Consider the following 15,341-nt stretch of genomic DNA (forward strand, 5'->3'; position numbering starts at 1 on the left):
TCAATTTGGCTCAAAATGATTACCAAAATTTATACGTGTTTATTATATAACTTAAATATAGTCATTTTATATATATTTAAATATATTTATCAGATTTTATTAAAGTAAATAATAAAAGTCATTTATTAAAAAATTTATATTAAAAATTTATATTAAAAATTTATATTTGATAAAAATATACTTTTATATATCTTAAGTAATAAAATTTATAAAGTTCTCTTAATATCATAAAATATAATGGTATGTAATATTAATGTAATTAAATTACGTGTAGTAAAAATATCTTTGTATCACATATTTATTTGTTAAAATAATATCGATAATAATAATAATAATTAAAAGTTGTATTATTTTGTAATAATAATTATTATTATTCTTCTAATAATAATAACAATAGTTATATTTACTAATGATGATATTAATTATGATAAAAAATGATAATTATAATCGTGATAATCTTAATAATAACGATACTTTTTAATATTAACAATAATAATATTTTATAAAAGTAATAATTCTATTCAAAATGATAATTTTAATAATAATAATACTAAAATGATAATAATGATGATATTTTATAATAACAATGATATTTATATTAAAAATGATAATTTTTAATACAAATGATTGTTTTAATATTAATGACACTTTTAATAATAATAACAATAAAATAATGAAAACGAGATTTTTATCTAAATCAATATCTTACAATATTTTAATTTCATTATGACGCTTATACTCATTATTTTCTAATCAATTTGTTTAGTAGCTTTTTGTCTTCGTTTATATCGCATTCATAATAATGATAATAATATTAATCATGTTAATTAGATGATATTAATATTAGTTTTAGAAATAATAATTATGATAACACTGATGATAATACTAATAATTACTATAATAATAATAATAATAATAATAATAATAATAATAATAATAATAATAATAATAATAATAATAATAATAATAATAATAATAATAATAATAATAATAATAATAATAATAATAATAACTAGGTTATAATTACGATAGTATTAATAATAACAATAACGATTTTAAATGATAATATTTATATTGATAATGATCATAATAATAATTTTTAGATAATAATAATAACGACGATAATAACGACGATAGTAATAATAATCATTTTAACAATAATAATACTAAAATTAATAATAATTCAGTTGACTATATCTTTTAATCCGTTCATCGAAATCACACGAGTTCTAAATGAAAAGTTCTTAATTTTTTGCTAGCTTTCCAACGACATGCATATCCTATACCTTATCTCAGTAGCATATGTATCTAATTCAGGATTCAACATAACCTAACTAACAACAATATCAAACGTACAAGCATGCATAATCCTATATACTCGAGCACTAGTCAGGGATACACTAATAATATATAAAAGTTAAGTTATGAGTGCTCACGTATCAATATTGAGATTCAATATTGCAGGAAAGTACATAGACACAACGACAATGATAAACGTTAGGTTGACCTCCCGAGCAATACCCTCAAACAATACCCATAACCTCCATAGCTATAACCCATAATTTCCTTAGCTCTATCCCGTTTTAAAACTTATTTTGAAATCGCCTGAACATAACTCCGTCGTAGTATTTTATGTATACTAATAATATCTTGAAATAATACTGAGTAAATATATATATGTAAATCGATTGAGAGAGTTTAGAGAAATATATTTTCAAGTTTCTATGAAATAATGAAACCTATTGAATTCTATTTATAATAGATTTTTGAATTATTAAAGTGAATTATTAAAGTATTAATTATTAAAGTGAATTATTAAAGTATGAATTATTAAAGTGAATTATTATAGTATGAATTATTAAAGTGAATTATTAAAGTTAAAGTAAAGTAAAAGTAAAGTAAAAGTAAAGTAAAGGTAAAGTTAAAGTATAGTAAAAGTATAAAACTATGTACGTATAATACGCCTATAAATATATATAATATTAATTTAAATCGTTTAATATTTAATAAAATAAAATATAAATATAAATATCGTTATCTTTATCATACTGGTTAAGAAAAGAGTTGTCAAAAGTGGTTCTAGATATTTATAAAAGTTATATACATTTTAATAATAAAGTTCTTTTTAAATTGAAAATGTTTTTGTACGTTTGAAAATAAATCAAATAAATATGATAATTTTGTTTTCCAAAACTAAATATATTTAAGAATTATTTTGTTAAAAGGTTAAAATAATAGAAATCGTTATATCATAAAACGTTTTAGAAAAGTAGAATTATATATTCATAATAGGTTTCAAGTTTTTAATTTACAGTTTAATCGTGAATCGTAGGGTTAAGTCTAAGTGATACTCAAACGTACGAAATCATTCTAATGTAAAACATCGATATCTATTTTCTAAGTTATCTATATTCCATAGTATTACTTTCATATTAAATATTATGAAAGCTAATAGTTACCGTATCAAAAGTCACGAGGATAATATTGTAAATTATGAATTGGAAATCAAACAGAAATCTCCACTAACCCTTGTCTAGTTCCCGTTACTTGACACTTTTGTTCTTACTTGCAAATCACTTTACCAAATATTCTGAATACCGTTAATAAGGAAAGGTTTCCTAAATCAAAGTGGACCTCTCAACAGAGACACGTATATCATATAATAATGTATCTTGATAATTCAATCATTTGATATTATCTTATAATTCCGTCGTCAAATACGATCATGTAAAGTATTATACCTAATGCTTTGTTAACGTTTTCAAAATCCAATTATAATGGTTCGTGAATCGTCAGGGTTTGGTCAAGGTTAAATGAATGTATGAACACAGTTTAAAATTTTTGAGATTCAACATTACAGACTTTGCTTATCGTGTTGGAAACATATAAAGAATAAAGTTTAAATTTGGTAGAAAATTTATGGGTTGTCACATTTGCCCTTTCATTATTTGGTAATTTCCGTTATGAGGGGTTCTCGAAAAAGGGAAAAAAACTCAGCCGAATCGAATGTAGTTGGTGCTTCTATTTTAGAAAGTATTGTACCTTCAGGCCTGCAAGTCGTTTCCTATAAAGAATCTAAGAAAAGGGCTTCTCTTCGTAGGGCACATGCCAGTGCTTCGGATTCTGCTGATGGTATGCTACTATTTCTTATTCGAATTTTTTGTTGTTGATGCTCTTTTAAAAAGTTTTAACAAATATCTGTTCTTGCAGTTTGTCTGACTATATGTATGCTGGTTTACTATCAAGTGCACTATCTTTGCCTTAATTTGTTTTTTGTTTCTATGCTGGTTTACTGTGACTTGCAATATCTTGGATCATGTTGTCTTTTGTTTGTTTGTGCTTTTCATATATGTGTGTTGTATTTTATATGTGTATGCTATTTTTTATGCTCATTAGATTTGTTTTATTTTACCAGATAGCAAATGACAGTTTGAGCCTGAAATATGTATTTGTTTTTTTGTTGCCATTGTGGAGTGCAAGAGCCACTAAAATTGATAGCTTTACACATTTGCTAGCCTGGAAATTACCTATACCTCATGTTTTTTGTTATTTGTTTTTTGTTATTTGTGTGTTGTTTTTGTGTTTCTTTTAAATTTAATTTTGCCTGAATGATTTTCTTTGTTTTGTAAATAGCACATTTTAAACCTCAGTTTGTCAGTAGTTTCCCCTCTAAACCTGTCAGGAAAAAGGAAAAATTAACAAAAGAAAACCGTTTCGTGTAACCAAGGGTTATATTGTGCCTTATTTGTTATATCTTTAGTATTTGTTATTTGTTATTTTTTGCATGTATCAATATTCCGGTGAGCTTTAGTGTGTCTTCTGTTTGTGTACAAATCCTTCTACCTTTATTTTGCAAAAAGTGAACTGGAGTTCTGTATTCCTTTTGTTATTGTGGGTGTTTGGGTTTTTCTCATTTGTTAAAGCAGCTAATTTGTAAAGTGAACTGCAGTTTTGCTAGCTTTAAAAAGTAGTTCTGCTACTTTCATAAAACAGCTCATTTTACTGGCAGTTACCGTTGTTGAGTGTGCAAGTGATTTTCCTCTTTTCGTGCCTGTTTATATATTCTATATACTTTCTGACAATTGCCTTGTCTTTGCGCAGACATATCTCCTTTATACCGTGATTCAGGGGACTGTACATCCGTTTGTATGCAGTGCGAGTCTTTGTTTTGGCGCGCTGGCATAACAAAAAATATTGTATACGCTGATTTTTGTCTGAAATTACCGACTTCAAGGCACCACCACCTGCTAAAGAAGACCACAGCCACAGATAAATTATGTACATAGTTAATACTACCTCCGTCTCATTCCAATAGGGCAGTATTCCATTTTGGGCTGTCCCATTCTGATAGTCCACTTCCATAAATAGAAAGGAAAGAAGATATTTCATTGGTGGATCTGGAGAGAGAAGATATTTCATTGGTGGAGAAATGAAGTTAGTGGGATTTCCTAAAACTGCGTGTTTTTTGTCTGTGGACTATTGGAATGAGACAGAGGGAGTATATATTTATATTTAGTACTGATTATTTACTTCCTTTTGATAGTATGGCACAAATAACAGCGCTGGCACAGCTGATACCGGGTGATAGTGATAGAACAATTGCAGCGAGAATTTATCGTAAGTGGGTTACTTATAGTTATCACAACCAGGCTCCAACCGGTTACTGTTGCATGCTTATTGATAAAATGGTATTCATATTTCACATCTCTGCTGACCTGTTTTCATCTTTTATTTATACCTTCTGTTTGATGCTCTTTACATGTTGCAGCACTACCCTATGCTTGTGAATATGCGATACAGTGAAAAAGCTTACTTTAACGAGCTTATGCACTTGAACAAGATGTATGTGATAACAAACTTCTCGGCTCATGCTACAACTCGCTGAGAGAAGATATTACCAGGGCCAACGACATTGTCGTTTGATCGCAACACAGATTTTGAAGAACTTCCATTTGCAGACTACCCTGACCATTACTTCCAGTTTGTTGCTTACAATCAACTACGCACGCGTGTACCAAACACCAATGTCCTCGCTGGTATGTTTTGCATAATATCTTATGATTTTGACTTAAATGCTTAGACATACCTTGATATGGAATATATGTGAACAGACTACATTGGCTACATTGATCGCCTTGAAGACCCGGTGGTGATTGGAGACGTTAACCGCAAACAGCTTATAAGAAGAACAATCGACGTCACCAATCTTGAGTAAGCCATTATTTAGGAAAAATAAATAAATATATGCAATGTTTGGGCATTTTCTTTATTTAATTTACAAACTTTTGAACACAGCAACATTTACTAAAAAGAATGTGTTGTTGGGAAAAAAACTGAATTGCTTTTCGCAATAAGGGTGGACCGGCACCGATTAATTTTGACAAACAGCAGCACAAATTTTTTTCCTTTTAGTTTTTTTTTACTCTATTTCTAACTGACAGTTTCACACACATTTGCGTACAGCGGTGATACAATTCAGCATACTCTCTGGAACGAGCTTGCAACTTCTTTTGACTCGGATGCATACGATGCTATGGAAAAACTAGTTGTATTGGCGGTCAGCTCATGCCACCCTAAGCTTTACCGTGGTATGTAACAATTTTAAACACAAACCTTGTAATTACTACATGAAATTGTTATGTGCCCATTAATAAAATTTGTTTGTGACTATTTGTTGCCTGTTTTTTCGCTTTGTTTTGTAAAAGGAGAACACCAGCTTGATTGCACCCAGGTAACACATTGTTATTTCAATCCAGTAATACCAGAATTTAACGACTCGATAGACGAGTAAGCATTGTCTTTTAAAGTAGCTACCCGTGCATTTTTACTATATCACTGGTTACTAACTTGCATTGGATATTCATGCAGTCAACGTGCGTGCTTCTTGGTAAACCCACCATTGATCATCAACCGACAGCGATCACTGTACATGGCAATAGAATGGTTTCGCAACAGATTTGCCCTACAAGAACTTCTGACCCACAACTTGAACAGCAACAGGGTAGGCTTGCTACTGTATACTGCACAAGCTATTTTACCAACTATTTACATTACCATTAAATCTCTCTCAAACTGACCTAATAATATACGTATAAATTTGCAATTTCCAGAATGTAGACTTCACTTGTGAAGGTACGATTGAACAAGTTGGTGGAAACAGAGACTGGTATTACAAAAGTTGTGTCACGACCCTACTTTTTTCGTTATCTTTTACCATTAATTATTTAATGTCTGTAAATTGTTATTCATACCACATCATTTCTATGACATACATTGTAATTTAAGTAGTAATATATTAATTATTATGTGCTATGTGAATATTTGTATTCATATTTTAAATTGTACGTTTCTACGTGTCGCGGATTTCTATCCGGCGAATCATTTCGGTTTTCAACCAACGGTCAGACTTTTGAGATTTTTGAATCTTAATTATTTTAAATATGATATTTTAATGTCATATGAGTATATATAGTGTTTATATATTTTATTTGTCGCATGTACGTTATATGTACGAATATTTAATCGCGTAGCGGTGTTTTCGCGTTTCGGGCTTCGTTCGGGCGTTCGGGCTAAAAGCTTTTAGTCTTTGTATCAAGATGGCCCACTAAGGGGGCCCACCCTTTTGTTTTTGGCCAAAAATGTCAAAGAGGGAGGGGTTGTTTTTTTGCCATCTTTGTAATTTGTGATTTATTTGATCAAAACCACCAAAATGCTCCATTTAACCTAGCCTTTTTATTTTTCTTTTCTCCCTTCTTTCTCCTACCTCATTTTGGCCAATTTTTCTTAGCATCATCATCATCAAATTCATCCACCATCATCTAGCATACAAGTGTTCTTCATCAATCAAGATCATCTACATAATCGGATTCACCGTCTCGCGATCTTTAATCTCCTTCTTCTCAATCTTTGATTAGGGTATAAACCCTAACCCTAGATTTTTAATTTTTCTTATATTTTACTGATTTTACATGTTATATTGATGGTATGATGATTATATGTTATTGTATTGTTGATAGTATGCGTAGAAATGCTCGTTAATTCATGTTTTTGGTTTGATTATTTTGGGATAGCAGGTTGTTTGTTCATTTCTGTAAACTTAACTGTTATAAAAGTGAAATTAAAGTATTTAGATGAGATCCTCTCATCAAGACATTAATTTTAGACTCTGAATTCATGTTATTTCGATTCCCGGAGCTCTAGATATGATTAAAATGGTGTTTAATTGAAATTAAAATGTAAGAACGAATTGGTACAGGTATGGTCCGACTTTGTGACCACTTTTGGAGTCTTTAGGTTGTACTAGTGTGTTAGGATTGATGATTGGATGAACTTTCATGTTCAAGTCATCGAAATCCGAGCCACGGATCACCCGGTATGACTAAAACATGTTTTTGAACGGATTAAAGCTCTAAGTTGTTTAATGGCTGTATATCACAACTTGGTGGCTGTTCTTGGGGTGTTCTTGAGCACACTAATGTGTTGGGTGGGTTGGTTAAGCGAAGATATATATAAGACTCGCCAAAAACTGATTCCCGGGGCTCAAGTTATGACCCGATGAACTTTTAATTAAAACTTATGGTTATTAAATAAGACTTATGATATAAATAATGAATTTCATTATTAATGATGAAACATGAATAGGAACTTAGAAATCAATAGATTTAACTCACACAATGGCGGAATAAGTGAATCAAACCCTCTAGTGAATAGGTTAAGCTTTTTGGGATTAATTTAGTCAAACCACAACTAAATCAAGTGTGGTTAGATCAACACCTAGAGCTATTATTCACCACCTGGGTGATTTGGCTGAGAGAGAATCGGAGGAGCTCACTAGATCTGAGTGTGTGTAACAAATGAGAGGCTTAACCTAAAATGAAGAACATAAGACTTTATATACCCCTGATGTTGACTCACCCGTACGAGTCATCCATCACACGTACGAGTTGGCTTCATCAGCCGTACGGGTGATCACTCACTCGTGTCTTCTCATTTAGGTTATAATTGTGACTTAGCTCAGCATCAACCGTGCGTATGAGCCTGTCAGCCGTACGAGTAAGGCTTCACTCGTACGTCTGACTAAGTCTAACATAGTCAAACATCCAAATCTCATTCCTGCAATTCCTGTAACCACATACAAACATGGATAGGATAATAACGAGCGATCATGGTGGCCTGTAAACTATTGTACCTGCAATGGAAGTGGGTAGATCTCTAGAGACTTGCATAAAATGCATCAACAACTCCCCCTAGGACCTTGAAAATCTATTACAATTAAGTAAACATCCATAAACCATGCAAGTTCATAAAGACAAACAATTTAGTAAAGTTATTACAGATCCAGATTCTCTCTCTCGCATAAACAAACATCACAAACTAAAAACAAACTAGCAAAACAGTATCAGACACGGATCAACTGGCTTGAACTTGGTTTGAGCTTTGAACATCACTTTCTTTGTTGAGGTAGGCATAATAAACATCAATAACACGTTGATATCTTATAGCTTCCTCCTTTCTGTCATCTCTAAATGTAATGTGATGGTGGTGAAGAGTCTCCACATCAAATCTCGATAAGTTTCTTAGCCACATAGGATCCAAGATCCTCACATTGTCGAACTGTATGCTACCATCTTCTTTCTCAATTGCAGTCAGAATCACTGCTTCTTCCGACAACTCATCATAGAACCACAATCTGAAGTTCTTACAGATATCCTTGGGTAATGGCATCAAGGGAGATTGTTTCATATACTTAGTTGGACGGAACTTAACAACACGGATAGGTCCTCCCTTAGAATTTTTCTTTGTAGGGTGTATGGAAAACCTAGTGGTCGTTGACTTGAAGATATCCCACTTTCCTGTTCAATACTCACTTCTTAAATTTCTCTAAAACCATTGGGAAAGGTCACTAACTTCAGCGTTCAACATTTTCAGCTTTGCAAGTTGCATGATCTCGAAGTACGGTAGAGTTTTGAAGTGACTTGGACGTGCCATATAATCTACTCCGCCGTCCCTTTTGATCGCAAAACAATTGATCTCCTTGAAATAGCCCCAACTCAAAATTTTACCCTTGGAGTACTTCTTGGTTCTTTTACCTTTCTCATAGAAACTGACAAACTTCGGCTCGAGTTCTGGCTTATCTACTTGATCAGGGTTAACAACGTTCTGTGTCCACCAACTTTGACGATCTTCATCTTTGTGATGCCCCGTACAAAACCATCGTGTACGAATCATCAACAACAGGATCATTACAAGGTTAAGTACTATATGCATTTTCAAAAAGATTTTGCATTCATAAATAAAGTGGTGTCTAAACCAACATCGAATGTTTTACAATCCAAAAGCATGCTTCACTAAGTAGAAGCAAATAATAAGTGTATGTGACCACAATGGTCATTACAAGTCATAGATCAAAAGTACTAAAGTTTGAATGCAAGGCAAAGTAGTTCATGCGTTGACAACTCTAAGCAGCGGGTGTCTACAGCACGACTAGTACACAACGGAAGCTAACCTCAAGCACCTGAGAAAAACATGCTTTAAAACATCAACATAAAGGTTGGTGAGCTATAGTTTAAGTATAACAGTATGTAAGGTAGGCCATGAGATTTCAGTGCTACAAAGAGTGTTTCAAAACAGTATGATAAAGTATAGGTTAACCGCGGGCACTTGGTAACTAACTTAATGTTTATACCCCCTAAAAGTACACTTGGAAAGTACGTATGTCTACGAAGTATTAAACACTCGTTAAATTCTAGCACTACTAGCCCGAGTGGGGATGTCAAACCCTATGGATCCATATCTAAGATTCGCGTTCACGGTTCAAAAACCAATGATTAAACGTTACCGAGTTAAACGGAATGTTTATGCCGTTGTATAACCCACACATATATAAGTTTAAGTACTCGTGCCTAGTATGTAAAACATAAAATCCGCATGTATTCTCAGTTCCCAAAATAAGTTAAAGTAAAAAGGGAATGCTATAACTCACAATGATAATGTAGTCGTAAAGTCAGTTCGGAAAAGGTGTGCAAGTAATCGGTCCGAAGGTCCTCAACCTAAGGCAAATAGTACTAAGTCAGTAAATTGTCTTAATAGGTTTAAAAGTATGTAAATAAGGTCTTAAGGGTCACCATCATTCATCATTTAACAAAAGGTGTAAAGTAGGTTTCGTTCATGAAAGTAGTTTAAAACAGAAGCTGACTTCGATCAGTCACCACGGCCTCTACCCTTACTGAAATAAGGTGAGACCAGTGGCCATGGCTCCATATATGAGTCCTTTAAGTGTGATAAAATTTACAGAAGCAAACTTGTCTTTGTTTGACCGTGGCAACGGTCTAAGTGCGAGTAGGTCAGAAATTTCTGCACAACGTTAAAAGGACATAGTGACGATCGGAGGGCCATAAATCCTAAACCGTAACTCGGATTAAGACGAGTCCTAATGAAAAGTTATCTACTCGAAAAGATATATTTGAAAATCAAGGTCACAGTAGCCCAGGTCTACTGGTCTGCTACAGAAACAGTAGGACAGAGGGCTGTAAACAGAAAACAGGAAGTTAAAAGTGAGTTCCGGTGGTCTTGGTGCTTGATGTTCATCATGGTTCTCATCCTTGATGTATATAGCTTCAAGTGTACAACTCATTGATGTATTTACATCATCTTTACCAATTTTTGACCATCATAACCCGAGTGTAATTCTAAGACATGAAGCACAACTCACTAAAGAGTTGTATGAAGTTTGATGAACCAAAGTTACATCAAAGTCTTAGATCTAACACATACATGAACTTTAAAGCTAATAATAAGTTACAAACTTGAAAGTAAACTAACTAATCAAGATCTTAAGATGTAGAACATAGTTCTTAGTTAGATCTTGAAGATCCAAGACTCAAAAGTCTAGATCAAGCATAAGTATACAAAGTTATATTTAAAGAAAACTTATTTGTGTGTTCTTGAACTTTCAAGTTAACTTTTAGTTCAAGATAGTATGGGATCAAGACTAACTTGTAGTACTTGACCATTTAAACTAACTACATGAAATTAAAGTGCATGATGTAAGGAAATAAACTAAGTAAAACAACTAGTTCATGGGTTGTTCATACTTTAAAGATTCAAACCAAAGTTTGATCTTTAAGAAAGTAAACTTTAAAGTTTACTAACATGAATTACAAGTATGAGTTTTACAACCATGAACTTACAAACTTTTGAAACAAAAAATGAAGAACATAAGCTAGAAACTTTATGTTCTTGTATGCCTTGTAAGAACAAGTTAGATGAAGAATCAAACTAATAAGTTTGCTTCTTGAAAGCTAGTAAGTAAGTAACAACAATTAACAAAGACAAGTAGTTAAAAAATAATCAAGAACAAGTAACAAACAAAAAATGATGATGATGATTAAGGTGTTTTGGTTCGTTTTTGGGACAAAGAAAGAAGAAAGAAAAGCTTTAGGTTACTTACAACTTGAGAGAGAAATGAGAGAAGTTTGAGAGAAAAAAAAATGCAAGTAAAGTGTGTGTTTGAAAATGGGAGAATGCAAGTAAGAAGTAACCAAAATTTGAAACCAAACCCTCCCTAATACCCCTTCAAGTTGACGGCCAAAGAGGAAAAGAGGGGAAGGCAAGTGTCTAATAGTCTCATACATGTAAAGCCTTACAAAAGTTGGATATTAGATGTATGTGCATGGGGATTAAGAGTTAACAAGATTCCAAGTATTCTAGCTAACTAGTTCACATTTAATTTGGTACTTACACATGAAAGAGTGGGCTAACTAATTCCATTTAAAAGGTAGGGTGGGCTTGGAAGCCCAATATCATAAGTCCATTTACTTTAAACAAGCCCAAGTTCAATAATTCACAAGTTAAACCAATTAAAGCCCAAGTAACTAACTAATCACCATAGTTTATTAAAATGATTAATAAAATTAATCATGAGTGTAAATAATACTTGAAAATATTATTCGTGTAAGTTTCGGGTGTCACAAAGACATTTCGGGCAATTAAAGTCAAGTTCGGGCAATCATGGCAACATGTAAATGTAATAACATACATTCGTTTTATCACACGTATTAATAATAACAATTATTAATAAATAAACGTTGGAAAATCCAGGGTCGTTACATTACCCACCTGTTAAAGAAAATTTCGTTCAGAAATTTAAGCCGAGGTAGATGGAGGAGTCGGGAAAAGGTGAGGATACTTCCGCATCATTTGATCCTCTCGCTCCCAAGTAAACTCAGATCCTCGTTTGGCATTCCATCGTACTCGTACAATTGGAATCTTGTTGCGTTTTAAAGTTTTGATCTCACGATCCATTATTTTAACAGGTTCTTCCACAAAGTGGAGTTTGTCGTCAATCGTAAGTTCCGCAAGTGGTGTGATAAGTTCAGGTGCAGCAAGACACTTCTTCAAGTTTGACACATGGAAGGTAGGATGAACTGAGCTCAATTGTGCTGGTAGATCCAAACGGTAAGCAACGGGTCCAACAAGTTCCAAGATTTCAAAAGGGCCAATGTATCGTGGGTTTAACTTTCCACGTTTTCTAAAACAGATCACACCTTTCCAAGGTGCAACCTTTAACATTACACGATCACCAACGTTGAATTCAAAGTCTTTACGTTTGAGGTCTGCATAACTCTTTTGACGATCGCGGGCGGTCTTAAGCCTAGCTTGAATCTGAGCAATCTTCTCCGTGGTTTCATGGACTACCTCAGGTCCGGTGATTTGCTTTTCGCCTACTTCGGCCCAACAAATAGGAGATCGGCACTTACGGCCATACAACGCTTCAAAAGGTGCAGCATTAATGCTAGAGTGATAACTGTTGTTGTACGAGAATTCGGCGAGTGGCAAATGCCTTTCCCAGGCCTTTCCGAAATCGATGACACATGCACGCAACATGTCTTCCAGGGTCTGAATCATTCGTTCACTTTGCCCGTCAGTCTGTGGATGATAAGCAGTACTCATGTCAAGATGAGTTCCCATGGCTTCTTGCAAAGAATGCCAAAATCTAGAAGCAAAACGGGGATCGCGATCGAAGATGATCGATAAAGGTACACCGTGTCGTGTACAACCTCCTTAATGTAAAGTTGAGTAAGCCTCTCCATTGTATCGGTCTCTTTCATCGCTAAGAAGTGTGCAGATTTGGTAAGGCGATCAACAATAACCCAAATAGTATCGTATCCGCCCACCTTCTTTGGTAGCTTAGTAATGAAATCCATTGTGATCCTTTCCCACTTCCATTGTGGGATTTTCGGCTGTTGAAGTAACCCAGAAAGTCTCTGATGCTCGGCTTTAACTTTTGAGCAGGTTAAACATTTACCAACATAAGTCGCAACGTCCTTCTTAAGATTCGGCCACCAATACTTTGCTTTAAGGTCGTGGTACATTTTGCCCGCTCCAGGATGAATTGAATATCTCAATTTGTGTTCTTCATCAAGTATGAGGTTCCGTAGATCTCCATAAAGAGGTACCCAAATTCTTCCGGCATAACATCGGAGTCCAGACTCCCTAACCTCGAATCGAGAGACAAGTATGTTCAAATGTTCATGAGATATATTCTCCTCCTTGAGAGCCTCACCTTGGGCTACTCTGATCTGGCTGTTGAGTTTCGAATGGATGGTGATGTTCAGAGCCCTAACACGAAGAGGTGTCGTCCTCTCATTTCGGCTTAAAGCATCAACTACAACATTGGCCTTGCCAGGGTGATAACGGAGTTCACAATCGTAGTCGTTGAGCATCTCGGTCCATCGACGCTGTCTCATATTCAGTTGCTTCTGATCGAAGATGTGCTGGAGACTCTTGTGATCGGCGAAGATAGTACTCTTAGTTCCATACAAATAGTGTCTCCACAATTTAAGTGCAAAGACAACGGCTCCAAGTTCAAGATCGTGAGTAGTGTAGTTTCGCTCGCGAATCTTCAATTGGCGGGAGGCATAGGCAATAACTTTTGATCGTTGCATCAGTACACAACCAAAACCACTCTTCGAAGCATCGCAATAAACAAAAAAGTCGTCACTGCCCTCAGGAAGTGATAGGATAGGTGCGGTGGTTAACTTCTTCTTCAAAGTTTCAAATGCTGATTCGTGTGCGGGTTCCCAAATGAACTTCTTGCCCTTATGAGTCAGCGTGGTCAAAGGACGCGCAATCAGAGAAAATCCTTCGATAAACCTTCGGTAATAACCGGCGAGACCTAGGAATTGGCGAATGTGCGTCGGAGTAGTGGGGGTTTCCCACTTGCTGATGGCTTCAATCTTGGCGGGATCAACTTTGATACCCTGGTCGCTCACAACATGACCCAGAAATTGACCTTCGTTCAACCAAAATTCACATTTGGAGAATTTGGCGTAAAGTTGCTCTTGTCTCAAGAGTTCAAGTACTAGTCGGAGGTGTTGCTCATGTTCTTCTTCGTTCTTAGAGTAGATGAGGATATCATCTATGAAGACGATAACAAACTTGTCCAGGTACGGCTTGCAGACACGATTCATGAGGTCCATGAACACGGCATGTGCATTTGTTAAACCGAATGGCATCACGAGAAACTCATAATGACCATAACGAGTCATGAATGCAGTTTTCATTACATCGCTTTCTTTCACCCTCAACTGGTGATAGCCGGATCGCAAATCGATCTTTGAGTAGACGCTCGATCCTTGTAGTTGGTCAAAAAGATCATCAATTCGTGGAAGAGGATACCGATTCATGATAGTCAATTTGTTGAGTTCACGGTAGTCGATACACATACGGAAGGATCCTTCCTTCTTCTTCACAAACAACACAGGTGCGCCCCAAGGCGAGAAATTGGTTGGATAAATCCACGGTCAAGTAGTTCTTGTAGTTGGCTTTGTAATTCTTGCATCTCGGAAGGTGCGAGTCTATAAGGTGCACGAGCTACAGGTGCAGCTCCTGGCACTAAATCAATCTGAAACTCTACTGCTCTCTGCGGTGGTAATCCAGGCAGTTCCTCTAGGAAGACATCGGAAAATTCGTTCACAATTCGAATGTCGTTCACGCTCTTCACCTCAGTTTCTATCGCTTTCACATGTGCTAGGACAGCAAAACGTCCCTTCTTCATAATCTTTTGCGCTTTCACGCAACTAATGAGGTTCAACTTCGAGGTACATCTTTCTCCCTAGATAACCAGTGGTTCGCCATCTCCTTGTGGTATGCGAAGTGCTTTATCTTCGCAGATAATATCGACCCTTATCTTGCTCAACCAATCCATACCGACGATCACGTCAAAACTTCCCAATTTGATAGGTATCAAATCAATTTCGAAATCAGCGCCAGCTATGTTGATAATAGCTCCTCGACTACTGTGGTCAACTTTTTCAAGTTTACCGTTGGCGACCTCGACA

The sequence above is a fragment of the Rutidosis leptorrhynchoides genome, chromosome 2 (assembly GCF_046630445.1).
Source record: "Rutidosis leptorrhynchoides isolate AG116_Rl617_1_P2 chromosome 2, CSIRO_AGI_Rlap_v1, whole genome shotgun sequence".
NCBI classification, from domain to species: domain Eukaryota; kingdom Viridiplantae; phylum Streptophyta; class Magnoliopsida; order Asterales; family Asteraceae; genus Rutidosis; species Rutidosis leptorrhynchoides.